Genomic DNA, 18,813 nt, shown 5'->3' with positions numbered 1-18,813 from the left:
ATAATGGAGCAGGACAACCACCATCAGGAGCATGAGTATTGCCTTGCATAAAGTATAACATGAAAGATTAAGACCTTGTAGGTAATTTATCCTATGATTAGTAACACTGTTTCTCTCAATCAAGCATCCTCACTTGCAGTAGCCTAACTTCTGAGCATATTGTAATCCCAGGAATTTGGCAAATTGTGGAAATTGTTAAATATTGACTGCTCTTCAGGGCAGGGTGGATCATTTCGAGTTTGACAGAGCAGGTGCATCACGCTACAACTGCGGTGCTACCACGCACCAAACTTGCATCCACGCCTGGGCCACAAGTTCATAGTGATAGTAGCCAACATAATTTCATGTGGGGTGCCCCTCACTAAATTTGCTTACCCTGGGCTGCTATGCGATGCATAGTAGTCTTAAGCAGGGGACTCAAACAATGATACTGCCAAGCAGGGGGAAATCTTTGCCTATGGGGTGAAAAAACACAGAACCCTCTCAGCAAAGTTCATTGCCTTCAGTGAAGCTGCTGCACCGGTGGCTCCACTGAAGGCATAAAGGTCCATGCCTCAGGTGGTCTCTGAAATCAGTGAGTGGTCCTCTGCTAAGGGAATGGAGGCCGAAGCATCTCCTCATTTAGTGCTCCAACTGACTGCCCACTGGGGTCTAAATAACCTTGGGAGAGCCATCTCTATTGACCCAAGCGCAGCTCAAGTCATTAATTCTTTATTCATAATCTGAATGAAAATAGCTTTTTGATACTGAGAAAGTGGCCTCACAGAGAAGCCAGTTCTTCAATGAGATATCATTCTTCTCTTCTATAAGCTACCGCACATATTAGAGCTTATGGTTGAATATTGAGTTTGTTTTTAAAGGTAATCATCAAAACTGTATCAATCGAGGAAAAATGTGGTGCAAATTCCTTCAAATCAGCATCCTGTCCTTTACAGTTTGCTTTTTATTGGCAGGGAAAAAAAATCATATACCATGTTACTCAGCAAAAGATTGCTACGTACAGATTACACACCAATGGATCTTCAATGAAAACAAGCATTTGCAGTGCAATAGGCCGAGCATTTGCGAGAGTTTAAGCTATTGGCATTGTAAATGACAATGCCTTTTTATTTATCTGTTTTGATAATGAACACAGCATTGTCAATTACAATAGGTCAGACTCTTGTAAATGTGAGACCTATTTCACTTTAAAGATGCGGCCGCCATTGTCCCAGGCTGCTTGGAAAGTGAAAGCGCGCATGGTGCACTGATTGTTGCAGGAAAGCATGTTGTGTCTGCAGTAGGAGAAACTCATAAAGAAAATAGGGGCATATTATCAAGCACGGCGTTAACATTATCGCCGCTTTAGCGGCAGAAAATTGCCGCTAAAGCGGCGATAATGGGCTTGATGATATGCCGCAGAGAATTCCCATAGAAGCCCATGTTGACACCAGAACATGGGCCTCTATGGGAATTCTCAAGGGCATATTATCAAGCCCATTATCGCCACTTTACCGGCAGTTTTCTGCCGCTAAAGCGCCGATAATGTTAACCCCGTTTCTTGATAATATGCCTCCTAGTGCTTACAGACTAAATAAGACATACTGTGTAACTCCTCATGAGAGGTTACAAATCAAGACTAGGCGGTACTAAAGAGGTACTAACAAGCCTATTAACGAATCAGAAGCCAGCATTTACAGAGGTCAATGAAAAATATGGGTGGAGAGTAGGCGGAGCTTCAAGTCCATACTATAATACAGCATTCCGCACAGAGCAGCGCATGCGCTGCCCAGGCTCGACCTAAAAAATTAAAGAAGATGAAGCCTATGGCTATAGGAGATCTATTTGTTTTTGTCGTTTGATTTTGTAGCTGAAAATGGAATATAAGATATGTTGCCACACTGTATTGACAGGGCATTGGATGCTATTGATTAGGAATCTACCCTCCTTTCTGTATGCCTTTAATTCATTCATTGCATCCCTCAAGCTACCCGTTCCTCTTTCGTTCCTTCCGTTTTTATTTTATGCTTCAGCTGTTTGGTTTTGGCTGTTGTGCACAACAAAAACAGCCCTACTGAGGGCAGCTGAGCAACCATGTCTAACGCGTGGTCTTATGTGTCAGTGGCTGTCAATCATCGGTCTGGCGCACCACGCAATAAGCCCGGAGCAGAAATTGATCTAATTTCCTTTCCCACATCCCCTCTCTTCGTCTCCAGTTCACAGCCCCCGTTCCCCGTGTTTGACAAGCTGTGGCCTGGAATGCCTAAATCTGGAAAGTCAATTGACACAAACGGTTTCAAGTTGACTGTGAAATAAACAGTTGTCCCCCGGGTGCGGTAGGACATGGAAGGACGCCTGCCTCTGAGGCCCAGCACCGCTGGGAAGCCCGTGTTGATCCCTGTGGTTTCTATGCATTCCTCTTAATGATGGAGCTGTAATTGTAAATGCTCCTGTAAAAAGAACTGGGATTTAACCGCGTACACTATAGTTTTCAGCTGTTTCTCACCTCTTCTATAAAGGATAAGCCGCTGAAAAAATATTTTGTTTCAATCTTGCAAACGGGCATGCTGAGCTCGGGTTTAACACTATAAAGATCATAGGTCACCTTGGGTCATCAGTGGAGGAGCATATTTTTGCAGGACGTTCACATGGAATTGAAGAATCAGATCAACGTCTGATCTAGTGGATACAAATGTAAGAGAGTGCTCATCTCCTATGACGTGCATCACAATCTGTGTGAACTATAGGTACTTTCCACTTTTTTTTGCAAAAGTTCAGGTAAAAAGGGTACAGAAATTAAAACGATTTCTTGAATTGAACAAAGTCTAGCTAACTTGACAGCCTCCATTGCACACTATCTCGTATGAAACTGTATCTGAAAGTGCATAGAGTGATTTTAAAAAAAAAAGCTGGGCTTTTGACCAATGTCTGCAATTCTGTTGTCCAGATTTCTAAATTCTGACATTCATGAGCGGTATTCTTCATCAAGCCCTACAAAGCATCTGCAGGCTGCATCTGTCCAGAGAAGGCTATGGTCTGATTCACAAAAATAAATGCTTTATTTAGAATTGAAATTCAGAAAGTTTTTCATGTGTGATCCTCTGAAGCTGCCACTGTTGCTGTTTTCTCAGGAGTATTCTTGAAGTAGTTTTGTGAAGTTTAGTTTTGCAAGTGCTAAAACAGACGAGTAAACTTCCTCATGCGAAAACACCCATGTGCAAATACGCTTGTTTTTTTTCTCCATAAGGAATATATTTTTTCACCGTGTTAAAAACACTTCCCCTACATTACAGGAAATGGATTTGCTCCTACCTTTGATAAGAACAAATTTCCACTAAATTATCTAAGGAGGAAGTGAGACGAAATCCTTTTAGATTACCCACAAATTTGGCTTACATCGGTAAAACGGCATTTGTGCATATAGAACTTAAACATGAAAAGGCTTTGAGAATTGGAAGCTCAGAACCTCAACATTTTTTTGACTGCTGGCTATTCTGCCAGTTAGGCAGCTTATTAGAATGGATAATAACAAACCTTACAACGTATTCCCAGGAATTAATGAACAGAAAGATTGAATGAATGTATTGATTTTATGAATTTCCTTATTGATAAAAAGCAAGAAAATAACTTCTACTGCAACACTGATGAAGTACGCTGCTTTGGAACATATAGAAATGTATCGAGAAATTGCAGGTCTAAAGTCAAAGAACTTGAGTAGCAGATACATTAAGAAGTGACCATACATTACCTTCCTCCTCCATCATTTATCTTGTCACAGTCCCCTCTGAGCACAATGAGTTTGAGGCACAGCATGTACCCATAGGAACAAATGCCCACCCAACATGGTGATTTGACAGGAAGTACCTGTCACCTGAAGTATAAAGGTGGGGCAAACTCATACCACATCCTCGTTTTTTCCTCTGTGTTCCATCGATGAACATCCATTGAATGTATGCTGCCGGCGCAGTGCGCTTTGGTGCAGTTAAAGTATGTTTTTATTTATTTTCAATGTAGGTGGACTGCTATACTGTCTGCGCCTTTGTTTACACGGTATCGCCGCTCCTGCACAGAGTGATTGGGAGTGTGGGTGATATTTGTGGGCTCTCTTTTTTTGCATGTCCAAGGGTCACTCCTGCGCCATAGCAGTCAGGAGCAGCGGTAACAATATTTGTTTTATGCCATGGCTCTGGTGCCATGCACTACCTAGCAGCGAGTTCTTGCTAGTATCCCGCAGCATGTTTTGACTGACAAACTGCCGCTCCTGCATGGAGTATTTTGGAGCTGTGGTGGGTGTTGCTTCTGCTCAGCTAGGCGCCGGTTGAACCTGCATGCGGCATCTTTCTGAGCCTGGTCAGCTGCAGTGAGATGACCATCCCGTGAGGCAGGTCTTGCTAATATGTACATTGGGTGCCATCACACAGCGCTCCGCATCAAGGGGGCTGTGTCCATTGCCTGGTAACCGCGCCTCACAGCAGTATTTACTGAAGTAAAAAATGTTCCTCAATGTCGGCAGTTATTTTGTAGTTGCAGTCATGGAGAGGAAATGCTCTGAGAAGTGCAGCCGTGATTTTTCTATCTCTGAAGGGTTGTCAGAGCCAGCTTCCTTGCATCAGCCTGTTGGCATGGATCTTGCTGTCTTTCAGGCCATGATCAAAAAAGCTTTGGATACCGCTTTTGCGGCTCAAGAGGGCGCAGTGCCTAAGATCCCTAGAACTTCCTCCCAGCCTGACCCTGACTCTGATGGTTTGTATAAGGAAGAGCTGAGGTGCTTTATGAAGTGTGCTGAGTTGAAGGTGGTTATGACCCACTTAAAGGACATTTTGACCTTTCCTATGGTAGTTCCTCTGGATGAAGAGGAGGAATTTTTCTTGCAGTACTGTCATGAGGAGCCTGAGGCTCTTCCTATCCATAAAGCGATTTGTGCACTTTTATCAAGGGAATGATCTGACGTTGAGAAGACTGGCCTAACTAGGTTCCTTTCTAAGAAGTATCCTCTTAGTAATTTCCAGACTGAGTTCCCCTCTCAGGTAAAGGTAGATTCTCTGATGGCGGGCCTAGCTTCCAGTTCCATCATTATTGAAGATGCCTCACCATGCAACCAGATTGAAAAGAAGGTAGACAGTGCTGCTAAACAGATAAATTCAGCCTCTAAATGTTCCATCAGGGCCAAGGCGTATGCCACACATTTTGTTCAGTCCCTCCTGCATGACTTTTAGCAGGGGCATAACACAGCCCCCCCCAGCCCCCGCTGTGCTGGGGGCTCCCAAACTCCAGGAGGCCCCCTCAGCACAGTACTCTGGCTGGAGAGCGCCTGATTGAGTCTAGAGGGAGCCCCTCCGCGTACCTTCCAGGGAGGCCCCCTCAGTTTTCGTTATGCCAGTGACTTTCAGGCCTTGTCTGAGGAGCTTCGGCAAGGGGATGATGTCAATTCATGACTGTCTCTTATGGAACAACAGGTTCACTTCTTGTCGGACATTATATTTGTTTCTCTGTCAGCTGCAACTGTAATTTCTGGTTTCATTGTCTTGGCTAGGTGACACATATGGATGAGGTCATGGAAGGCAGAGATCTCCTAGAAGGCCCTCCTTTCTTGCCTGCCCTATGATGGAGTGGAGTTGTTTGTTCCTCCACTCGAGGAGTTGTTGAAGAAGTAGATGGAGGATCCTAAGCTCCTGACACCTCTGAGGCCTGTGGTGAGAGGTCGTGGGTTTGGTTACAGATGGGCATTTGAAAGTTCCTCCTCTGCAGGGAGAGGGTACGCTCAGCCCTTTCATGGGAGGAGACAAAGCCATGGCTGATAAGTCACCGCCAACAGTTTGCAGGAGCAACCCTTGCTAGTTCCACTCCAAAAGCATGACTGTCAAAGGGTGGAGGGCTGAGTCAGAAGATTTTCATCAGGTTGATCAAGAGACATCACCGATACCTGGGTTTTTCATTTGGTGGCAGAAGGCTATTCTATTGACTTCTCTTCTCAGCCTCCAGATCTTTTCGGACCAACCGCAACTCATCTGATTCATCTAAAGCTCCAGGGTCTACAGAAGGGGATCTTCAAGCTTCTCCAGAAAGGGACTATAATTCCTGTCCCAAAGGAAGAGGTGGGTCAGGGATGTTATTCTCTGATGTCCCTGGTCCAGAAGGCATCAGGGGCTTACCGCCCAGTCTTGGACCTCAAGACAGTGAATTTCTATGTTCCCTACCAAGATCTCAAGATGATGAGTTTACAGACAATCTTACCCCTTATTCCTTCTGGGGCATTTCTGCCTTCTTTGGACCTTTTGGATGATGTTTTCTATATCCCAATACATCCTCTTTCATAGAGGTTTTTGAGATTATTTGCCCCGGGCGAGCATTTCCAGTTCTATGTGATTCCCTTTGGCTTGGCATCGGCCCCTAGGGTGTTCACAAAAACCCTAGCTCCACTGGTGCTTCTGTATCCTTTGCTAGATGATTGGCTAATTTCTTCCTCATCTTCCTTTAAGGCCAGGAGAAAATGGAGTTGGTGCGGGATTGCCAGGAGACCCATGGGTTTATTGTGAATCTCAGCAAGTCAAATCTCATCCCATCTCAGGAGCTCCTGTTCATAGGAGCTCTCTTCGATAAGAGGTTAGGAAAGGTGTTCCTTCCATCAGCTATACAACGACTGAGGTCCCATTTGGGATCTCTCCTCTCTGCCCAGTCAGCTTAAGCAGGGGACTGATTGTGGGTTCAGGGGGACATGTCTGCCTCCCTTTTTGTGGTTCATTGAACTCGCAGACATCTCTTTCATATGGTGTATCACTTGCTAGCGCACTGGAATCCGATATCCTGGGATTACGACACCTTCTTGCCAGTGTCAGCCACAATTTCTCAGCAGCTGCAGTGGTGTCTGCTGCTGGAAACCTTTGCAGAGGGGGTGGCCTTGGACTCAGCAGTACCCTGTTTCCTGACAAGCGATGCGAGCTCTTTGAGTTGGAGAGCTACCCTCAGGACACTTTCTTCTCTGGGATTTTGGTCAACCATGGAGAGCTAGATGACTTCGAATTGGAAAGACCTGCCTAAAATTTTCAAAGCTCTTCTGCACTTTGCCCCACTTCTGAAGAACAAGTTGGTTCTGATCCAGACAGACTATCTCTAGCTGGTGTTCATTGAGGGGGTTTGTGCTATACTCTAGTGAGGGTGGTTCTAGCCTTGAGTTAGTTTCCACGAGATGGGTTCTTAATGGGGCTTTCAGTCTCTACTCTCCGTAGACAGTGGGCAATCATCAAGGTCATCAGGGGTACCTCTCACCTCCCCTTTGAGTCCTTGGCCTCTTGCCTTCTTTTGAGTTTCTACCTTAAGAGACTGGTAGTTCCCCTCCTGTTGCCCAATGGGATCTCCTGCTGGTCCCCTGTTCCCTAATGGTATCTCCTGCTGGTCCTTAATTCTTTTCAGAAGTCCCCATTTGAGCCACTTCCTTCTGTTTCTTTGGAGTTTTTCACCCTTACGGTGTGTTTCCTGGTGGCTATAAGCTCTTGGAGTCATTTGGGGAGATTGGAGCATTTCTTTCCCACCCTCCTTATGTAAGGTTTAAAGTGGTCCTTTGCCCTGACCCAGTTTTTCTTCCCAAGGTTCCTTCCCCTATCCATTTAGCTCAGGATACTGTCCTTCCTGCCATTTTTCCTTCCCCATCTATAGAGGAGAAAGTTTGGCTACATTCTTTTGATTTGACAAGGGCTCTTATTTCTCTGAAGAGAACTTCCTCTATTCAACAGGTGGATATCCTTTTTGTCACTGTCGGGGAAGCCAGGCAGGGTAATCGCCCTATGACTGCTACTATTTCTCATTTGAAGTCGGCCATTTCCTTTGCATATGTTCATATGAGGATTCTTCTTCCTCCTGTGATTCAGGGGGGTTCGACCAGGGGTGTTGCTTTCCTGTGGGCATCTTTTAAGGGCGCCTCGTAAGAGATGTTTGTGCAGCAGCAACATCGTCTTTCCATCATACCTTCATCTCCCATTATAAATTGAGGATGGGGAAGGTATTTTGGTTCTGCTATTCTTACTGCAGTTCACTGATTGCGCACAACCGGCAATAACATTTTCTTGGTATCTATGAAGGTGTTGGTTTTCATTTAGTTTAATCTGGTGCTTTGGTAAACACTCAGAGGTGACTGTGCTGAGGAAGACGGAGGAGGAAGGTAATGACTCAGTTGCTTACTGTTAATCTTCATTACCATAGCATAAGAGCCTGGATGGAGGGTACTGTGTTTGTAACTGCTTGGATTGAGCCTGGCTGAGAAATGAATCACAGTGATGGCACCTTATTGTTTTGCCAGACATGAATTTCCATCTAGTGCAGAGTGGGACCCCCACTGTAAATCGGAGGACTCCCTCCCTCCAAAGCTGCAGGTCTCCCATCTTAAAGGTAATATTACTATTAGACTTGTGATGGTGGGGACTGATAGTGGAGACTCAGCTAGATTCCTTTTTAGAAAACTAACGCTTGTGGCTAATCTGCCGAATGGGGGTTGGTTCAATGCGTCACAATGCCCACATTATTTAGAATGATCCATTCAATGCATATTTTTCCTTTTTTGGACCAACCATCGATCAAGGGGATACTGGAGGGAAAAATGATCAGTGCCCCCTCCCACAACAAGCACAAAGAGAAAACTGCCTGTAGGTCGAGATCATTATTAATTGAAAACAAAGATTGCTGTGGGTTTTTGTTCCTGAAATACAAAAAATTGCAACCACCCATAAAGACATGATGACAAGCTACCATTAACCTTTTAAAAAAGTGTTCCTCCCACCTTTGTAGAGACATTTGTGCCAGAACAATATCCACAAAGGCAACAGGAATCCCTTGATTTGGTGCATGGTCTCTGCTAAGCAGGTACAGAGGAAGGCCTCAACCACACGAGCAGGCTGGCAGCATTGGTGTTGATTCATTAAAATGCCAGGAGTAGCAGTAGTGACATTAGGCACCCTTAGACCTTTATAACATCATAGTAAGTTACACCATATGTCATTTGAACCTGAATTTTCCCAGAAAGTAAGGTCACATGACCGTAATCCTAATGGCACTATAATAATTGATATCACCAATGTTCCATGATTACTGAATGATAAGTGTAACAGCACAGAAAATGTTCTATTTAAAACCACCAATATATTAGAGAGTTAACATGATCATTGGAAGTGGTGTGGAGCGAAATACTTGCCCTAAACTATAGCGAGCGAGTAAGACACACGTTTTTTGGGGCGGGGGGGTTCAGGTATAGGTTCTTCTAGTGAGAAAAGTCTGCACAAACTTGGGTCAAATAGTGCATTTTAAAACATGATTTTGACATAAGTTTGCTAAAAAGCCAAAGGCTCAGAATGGGCACTCGTAAAACATTCAAGTAATTTATGGTGTTCCAAGCCAATGAAACCTGATGATCCCCATAATTGACCCCAGTTTTATAAAAATGTGCCTTGGGTACCAACAAATGTTAAAAATGACCTTCATTTTACCAGATACAGAATTTGTGAACTGGTGCATCCATACGAAAAATAACATACAATATGCCAGGGCTAAAATTGTCTCATTAAGGCCATCCACATATCATGGGTGATCCATTAGTAAAAAAAAAAACATCTCTAGCATGTCAGTCTCAACATTTTGTCATGGTTGCCACCACCCATATGCCACAGTTTTCCTCACTTATGCCAAGAATTACTCAGAATGTGCTTATTGCACTCTGAACAGGGATGTACCTTGTGATGTGATATCTGTACAAAGAGGTTGTATTGCATTTTGTCCATATGCATGGGCTGTAAAAATAAACAAACTAATCAACATTAAAAAGGCAGGTTGAATTTTACGACCCCCTGCATCTGGCAGCAAATTGCAGGGATGTTCACTCTCAAGGGGCAGTATATCTCCAAATTGGAAGCAGATATTTTTAAGCAGTCCATATCCCTTAAAGAACAGATTCCTCTTTGGAAAAACCACAGGGAGAGCAGGCAGTGGTCCTCAGGGTCTCTACCCAAGGCCGTCTAACAAGATTCCCAAAGGGGAAGCTGCCCCACTGCAATTCCCGTCAATAATCATTGACACATGTCATTGCAAATCCCAGTTAGAATGGGACATCCTTTTCATGTCCATCGAATGGCAACTCTCACACAAGAAACTGGCATCATCTCCGATGCAATGTCCACGTTACTAAGAATGGGTTAAATAACAATTTCTTATCAGAAGACAAAAACAAACTTTCATGTAATAGAAATAGTTTCTAGACAGGACGGTATATAGAATAAGTATTTTCAACACTGATTCGGAAAGTACAGCTTCTGCACATACAATACAGACCATATGAGGCACAACAGAATTTGAAATGGCGTTACTTCTCATTCACTGCAAAGAAGACTAATGTACTTTAAAACATAACATTCCCAACTTCTTAATTTATTCAAACCAAATTCAATAACCTCACTAACTATAGAATTCTTAAATGCCTCAAAGATATTTAAAGAATGTCTTTGACAATGTACCAGTGAAAATGATCGGTAAAAAAAAAAAAATATGAAAAAATCCTAGAGTCTTCCAAAAATTGTATAATTATACATTTTCTTTAGAGGGTTGGTCTCCTCCTCAATGTGGGCTTTCACATGGGAAACATATTTGTATAAGTATGATTTGATGCGCTTACATGACTTTTATATAGTGTCAGGGTAAATGTTTGCATAAATTGCTGTTGGATGGGACTAAAAACTGCTTGGTCATGGGTGGTAATGAAAAATCACTCGATTTCTGGGAGAAGTGCTAGGCAGGTAGGATTAGAATAATACTCACCAAAATACTTCAAATCCATATTTGTATACCAACCCCCTATATCCTTTGAATTTCATTCCACTCCTGTTAAAGAACCTTTCAAAACTCATTCTTTAGTATTGTCAAGCACTATCAGTTATTTGTTTCAGGATCTTGATACTTCCATTGGCTCATCTGCATCCACCACCACTTTATCCAACTTGGGAAATTCACCCGAAACCTCAGGATCCTTCTACAGAAGATTATTTTCTCCTAATCATTATCTGGCCACTTACTGTTTAATACACATGTAATCAGGGAAAATCTTTTGACCTTCAACTAATTTGATTTATACCTGCTATATATTGTTTACTAGTTTTGACTGCATTTTATGTCTCTTTTTCTTTCTTCACAGCAGTGTTTAATTTGTAAAATAATAAGTGCTGGTGTCCAAAGTGCTGCCCAGAAGCCAGTGACGGGCACTATTAAATGCCAATGCATCGAATACCAAGGCTTTGCAGTCCGCAATCCACCTCAGACCTCCTTAACCTACTGCCAGCCACATCCTGCCCCTTTACATCACTCTTCCAGGTTCCTGCTTTCTCCGTAGATTTTGGTTTTTCTGACTTTCTCTTCCTCCTTCATTCCACTTGTGTGCCCCACCGTCAACCACCGGCTCAAATTAAGCACTGCTACCATCTACAGCTTGTGAAAAACAGAAGAAATATGCCAGATGGTTTATAATTTCATCTCCTCTGCGGTTCGTTTACATAATTTAGTAGGAAAATGATTATTACGTTGTCCTTTTGAATGGGCCGGATATATGTTGTAATTGGTTCATCTATCATGGATTTAATTAAGATTCATTGATTTGATTAGTATGCACTTTGGCATGTGAGCACTTTTCCTGTTGACTTCTCTTATGTAAAATTAATATGAATTGTTTTTTGTATTAACTATATACCATGATTATTTACAATTTTAATTGTATTTTAATTGTATGTTCGACGTACTCTTTTATGGTTATGGAAATAACCTAATAAATACTCTTGATGATGATAAAGCACTACTACACAGTGAATGAGTTGTGATCAATCATACAGATAGATTATGAGATACATGCCATAGACAGAGTAAGGGTCCAATTACAATGTCGTTAGTTATCTCTCCCGAACTAATCAGTTCCGGACTAGTTTCCAAACAAATCGGGTCCTGCGACTCCGGATGACTGATTACAATGCTTCCTAACATCATTCAGTCAGACCCGCATTGACTTCAATGGGAGCCTGTGTTGTGAACGAGAACACAGGCTGCCATTGAAAAAAGGGGTAGTTGGGGAAAACCTTGCACCCTGTGGCAAGCACCCCATGGTAAAAAAATAGCAGACCTGGTGGAAGAAGCCAAAATCGAAGGGTGGATCACCCCCCAGGAGGCAAGTTTTCTGATTACATTGCATCCGGTAATGCCATATTTTTACGCACTGCCCAAAATACACAAAACTGAGAGACCGCCTCCGGGCCGCCACATAATCTCCAGTATAGGTTCATTGCGTGAGCCTCTATCTACATTTGTCAATCACTTTTTGAGACCTACAGTGAAGGAGATGCCCACGTACCTTCAGGACACCAAAGACATCCTGAGGGTGCTACCGGAGACAGAGTTCGACGTTGGAACTGACTTGCTAGTCTCTTTCAACGTCGAGTCTCTGTACACTTGCATTCCCCAGGATGAGACCTTGGATGCAATACGGTTGCTTCTAGATCAGAGAGACTTGGACACCACCACTCCTGTACACTTCAAAATGGAATGTGCGAGGTTGGCCATGGAAGAGAATTTTTTCAAGTTTGAGTATACCATTTACCTCCAGACATCAGGAACATCAATGGGCAGCGTTTTTGCTCCCAGTCTGGCCAATCTTTATGTCCATCTTTTTGAACAAGAGTATGTGCCCATTAATGACAATCTTTTCCATGAACAGATTGTTCTATGGAAAAGATACATTGATGACATCTTTGTCATTTGGCATGGGGATGTCACCGTCATCTTAGAATTTCACAGCTGGTTGAACTCAAGGAATAATTTCCTTAAATTCACTGTCGAAAATAGTAAAGAGAGTCTGACCTTTCTTGACCTCCGTATTTTTCCATCTACTGCTGGTCTAGAGAGTGAACTGTACAAGAAACCAATGGCAAGAAACTCATTGTTGGGCTTTTAATAGTTACTACCTGAAGTCGCTTTGCGACAATTTACCCTACGGTCAATTCCTTCGGATTCGTAGGAATTGCACTAAGAAGGAGAAATATGAACGTCATGCCAAACTATTGTCACAACAACTTCAAGATAGAAATTATCCCAAAAGATTGATACGACATTCATACAAACAGGCTTCGAATAACAATCATGAAGCTCTGTTAGAATTACCAGCACCAAAACCACCCATGACGAGACTCACATGTGTTAATTCTTTTAGAACACTATCAAATGGGATACAAAAGAGTGTGAGGGAAACATTGGCAGAATTTTAATGTGGGAAAAGAGAATATTCCCTTGCCATTATTTTCCTTCAAAAGAAGTTCAAATCTCCGTGACAATTTAGTCCACACAAGACATAAACTCAAGCCCCAAAATAAATTGAATACACTATGGGACATGCCAGCTGTCCAGGGTCACTACCCTTGTGGTTCACGCACGGCATGTCCTCAGACTGAACAATCATCATCAGTAGACATAGGAACTGACAGACTGTGGGTTCAAATGAGACACACTAATTGTAACAGTGACAGAGTTAGCTACCTAATAACCTGTCCATGTCAATTGCGGTTGGTAGGTATGACTACTCGGAAGGTGAAACTCAGGATAAATGAACACAAAAGTACCATTCAATGCAATAAACAAGCAACGAGACTCACTAGTCACTTTCTGACTCAGAAACAGAACTCTGAAGAGCTAAAATGGACGGTCTTGGAACAACCGTTGGTTCCCTCTCATGTAACAGATATTAGCAAAATATTGTTCCTCAAAAAACAAAAATGGATTTTTAAACTCAAGAGTGACAGTGAAGTTCTGAACGATGAAATTCCTTGGACCTTATTATAGATCCATGTAACTGGTATAGATTTACGCACACGCTCCTTGACTTAGACCGGGATCTTGGCTGCACTCCACTATATCAGTGTTCCCTCTTGTAAGGTTTAAAATCCATATCCAAGTGCATAATTATGTTATTTGACATACTATCAGATGGCTTCCTGAATGTATTTCTAGCTTTCGAACACTGACACTTGACTATTTATTTTCACCAACAGTGGTTATTTCCGTTTTCTGCTTATTTCGCTCAAAATTGATAGCTTTATTATTATTTTTGCCCTTAAAATTTAGATTTCTATTTTATAAATAAGCCTGTTTATTTTTAATTGTTGAGAGATGAAAAAAAGTCTAAAAAGAGACTTTTTTAGTGAATTAAACTACATTTCCCATGCTTATTAGCTACAATTGTAGTTGTTCATGCGGGAGTCTGGACATCTACTTCCCAGACTACAGTTCCCATGAATCTTAGGGCCCCGGTAGTTCTTTCATGTCACAGTGATGCGCTCGTTCTGCGAAGCAAAGAGCACTCAAGGATCTACACCTGCCTGCTACTTTAGCCCCGATAGTATGTAATCGCTCCCTTCCTCCGATCAGTTACCTCCGGTCACAGCGCTTGTTAAGCCCGGGGTACCGATGAAGAGGTAAGTGAGGACGGCGTCTTTTTAGGCGCAGTCATACACGCAGCTTTCTTGTTATGGTTAAGAGTTGATTTACACTTCTGTTCAGTCAGGTGTTACGCTATTTTGAACCTTGCTAGAGCATTGTGTCTCTATTTTTCAGTGTGATGAACGGTCTCTGTAACATTATTTTTGAGGCACTTAGAAACGAGGCCCAAAAATGCATTTAAACAGGACAAAGTATTCCTGTAATATTTTTAAACAAGCTTGACATTAAGGCAGCGATGCCTTCGTCTGGCCATCTTTGCACATTAGAGCATAGTCAAGGTATCTCTATCCGAGTACTGTGCGTGAAATAGTAGTTGTCTGCTTTTCTCACTTTTTACTTCAATAGAGATATCTATTTGATGGGGCATATGAGGATGCTAATATATAGGTGTATTTGAATAAGCACTTATCAAAAATTGTTATGTGAAGATAGCGGTGCCATCTGCATGTCCATCTGTGCAGACTATACTTACTTCTGCATGTCCATCTGTGTAGACTATATTTACCTGCCAATGAAATGCCATTATAGATCTGGCCAAACCAATCAGTATTCCGGTTGATGAAATAGATTGATGTTTAACTATATGGATTATGTATTTTACAGTTTACTAGCCATATCTGTAATGTCAGTCCATTTTAAACAGAGCGGTGCCTCACGTCCTGAGTTGTCGCCAGGTGAGGTAAGGTTTTCACCCGTAAACCACGGGTAAGCATTTACTTTTTCATTGTTACACTATTTGCATACACTATAAAGGTATGAGGTACCCGTATAGTTACCACACGATGGTCAATGAGCTAGATGTGTAGCACAACATACAGCACAAACTCTAATACCATACATTTTCACTGTATTCATGTCAGTGACATCTGTATCCTTTTGAAATCTCAACAAATCAAGACCACAAGACTGTGTAGGTTGTATCCGTTCCAACTACATAAACATAATTTTATTGACACTTGTATTATTTTGTTCACTTTGCAGTAGCGATCAACATCTAGGTCCTGAGGAAGGCCAAGATCATAATTTGATCACCATGGCTGAAACATGGACACCTGTTTTATGGACCAGTGCGGTTATTATTTCCTGAACTGCACGTGCACTGTTTTTATCCTTGACACCAAGAGTTACCTAATAAACTTTTTTCTCTCTTGGTAGTCAATTTTAGATCACATCACATATCACTACACGCACTGCAACCATTACCCTTAATACCTTGTATGTTTCATTTCTTGTGGATTTTAGTTGATCCCTCTATTTGATCAAACAAAACATCCCTGAGCGCCTCCCTCACAGTGAGGGGGTTGTAGCCCTTGGTTGCACTAGGTATTGCAACCAAGAGAAGATCCCAGATGATGAAGCATGCCACCTCGGTGGGTGATGGGATTCCGTCCTCTTTAAAGGACTCCCCTCATTTTTGATTGGGAGGTATAAGTTTGTACTGCTTGTGCTCGTGAGCTTTTTTGAGCTCAGTTAGATCCGCATATTTTTTGTCTTGATAAGCACCCCATGGTGCCTGCCACATTGTGCATGGTTAGGAAGAAGGGTCCGTTGGGTACCCCCACGAGCTACATTCATACATCTCTGGATGGAGGGAGGCCCTCAGCGGGCCCCCAAAGACTGATTACCGCCCCATCTCGCTCCTCCCGTTTCCAGCCAAAGTCATCGAGAAGACCGTCAACAAGCAGCTGGCCGCCTTCCTCGAGACAAATGGATCCCTCGACCCCTCACAGTCTGGCTTCCGAGCCAACCACAGCACCGAGACCGCCCTCATCGCTGCCACCGACGACATCAGAGCCCTGATGGACAACGGAGACACAGCGGCCCTCATCCTCCTAGACCTCTCCGCGGCATTCGACATGGTCTGCCACCGCACCCTAGTACAGCGCCTCAGCAACGTCGGAATCCAGGAGAAGGCACTGCAATGGATCATCTCCTTCCTCGACGGAAGGACACAGAGAGTCCGCCTACCACCGTACAAGTCAGAGGCCACCAAAGTCATCTGCGGCGTCCCTCAAGGATCCTCGCTGAGCCCCACCCTCTTCAACGTCTACATTAGCCCCCTCGCGGCCATCGCACGCCAACACAACCTCAACATAATCTCCTACGCCGACGACGCCCAGCTGATCCTCTCCCTGACCAACGACCCCGCCGCCGCCAGAGCCAATCTGCACGAAGGGATGAAAGATGTAGCCGAGTGGATGACGACCAGCCGCCTGAAACTGAACTCAGACAAGACGGAGGTCCTCACCCTGGGCCCCTCGCCCTCCGCCTGGGACGACTCCTGGTGGCCCCCCGCCCTGGGCACCGCACCCAAACCGACAGACCACGCACGCAACCTGGGCTTCATCCTGGACTCCTCCCTCTCCATGACCAGGCAAGTCAACGCCGTCTCCTCGGCGTGCTTCAACATCCTACGCATGCTACAGAAGATCTTCTGGTGGATCCCCACCGAGACCAGGAAGACCGTCACCCAGGCCCTCGTCACCAGCCGACTGGACTACGGCAACGCCCTCTACGCCGGTACCACCGCCAAGCTCCAGAAGAGACTCCAGCGGATCCAGAACGCCTCAGCCAGACTCATCCTCGACATCCCACGAAACAGCCACATCTCCGGACACCTGAGAGACCTGCATTGGCTCCCCATCAACAAAAGAATTACCTTCCGTCTCCTCACCCACGCACACAAAGCCCTTCACGACCAAGGCCCGAGCTACCTCAACAACCGAATCAACTTCTACGCTCCCAAACGCCACCTCCGATCAGCCAGCCACGCCCTCGCCGCCGTCCCCCGCATCCGAAGAGCGACAACAGGAGGAAGGTCCTTCTCCTACCTGGCCGCCAAGACCTGGAACTCCCTCCCGACCGACCTGCGCCTGACCCAAGACCACCTCTCCTTCAGGAAGAAGCTGAAGACCTGGCTGTTCGAGCAGTGATGCCCCCCCCCCCCCCCCCAAGCGCCTTGAGACCCTACGGGTGAGTAGTGCGCTCTATAAATGCCTTGATTGATTGATTGATTGATTTCGGCAGCCGTTTTGTCTCGGGCAAACAGATTCGGAACTGCTATCCTAATCGGTCATCATTATTCCTCGTCTGGAAACTGTGTCCATTGAGCTGTACAAATCAGCTCTGAAAAGACTCAGACTGTCTGGATGCCTTTCGGAACCAATTTGGAATGCTTGAACGGTTTCCGGGCATCGTAATCGGTCATTGGGAAATCTGTACAATTCGGTCAGAAACAAGGGTTCTGAATCGGATTCTGCAATACCGAATCACATCCGGAGCCTTTCCTAACAACATCGTAATCAGGCCCTAAGATGGAGCTCCATTGCAGAGGTTAAGTGCCCATATCATATGTTCTTGATTACGACCAGTCCTATATGTATGCTTCATTGACAAAGCATAGTTAAATAGTTCTGTCCTCAAGTGCTTCCTGAAGAGCTCACAGTTGTGTTAATTTCTCAAGGTAGTCTCTCCTCTTTTCGGAATTTCAACCGTCTTTAGGTAGATGATAAAGAAACCTTCTCCTTTTCCACCGGAATATTCTGTCTTAAATCATGTACTTTTGAATCTCTCAGTACCATTTGTTATTGGATGGCAGTCAGGACTCCTAAGCTGAACTTCTCCAATGCTGAGGTCCTCTACTTGCCTTCCTAACTGCTGCTACCCTCAACCCTCCACTTAGTTATTCTCCCATAACCACTGTGCTTTGACTTTATAATTCTGTACTGGAAATATCCGTGTCGATTTTAATCTTTGAAGCATATGCCATAGTTTATTACTACCACTGACAAGGTAACAAAGTTTCATGTACTAAACATTTGAGAAATGTGCCAGTGTCTCTATTATATAGTACCAAGACACTGATATTGTAATAATTCTTAATAAATTCAATTATTGCAATGACCTACTTATTTGTTCCCTCAATATTCTCTCCAGGGGATGAGGGTCTTAACTTTGCTACCCGATGGTAATTCAATTGGCCCAGGTAAACATCTAGTGCTCCCTTCTGTCATGAAGCCAGGTAGCTCTTAGCACTGACAGTTGTACCCAAAGTGGTCCACAGCCTTTTTTCCTGCTTTACCTTAACAAGCTACTGATATAATACACTCCGAACAAAAACGTATGATCCACACTAGAACATTCCGGTTCCACCCAAGCCATCTTATGAAGTTCCCAGACTCTTAGATCTCTGTCTTGTGGGCACAACTCACTGCCATGTACTACTTCCTGATATTTGGATCTGTCCCTCACACAGTAAGCTCAAAACCACTCCAAATTGCCTTGCTGTGAGATTAAGAAATACACGCACACAAAAATAACATAAAATTA

The sequence above is a fragment of the Triturus cristatus genome, chromosome 9, assembly GCF_964204655.1.
Source record: "Triturus cristatus chromosome 9, aTriCri1.1, whole genome shotgun sequence".
Classification (NCBI taxonomy): Eukaryota; Metazoa; Chordata; class Amphibia; order Caudata; family Salamandridae; genus Triturus; species Triturus cristatus.
Note: the sequence above shows the minus strand (reverse complement) of the source record.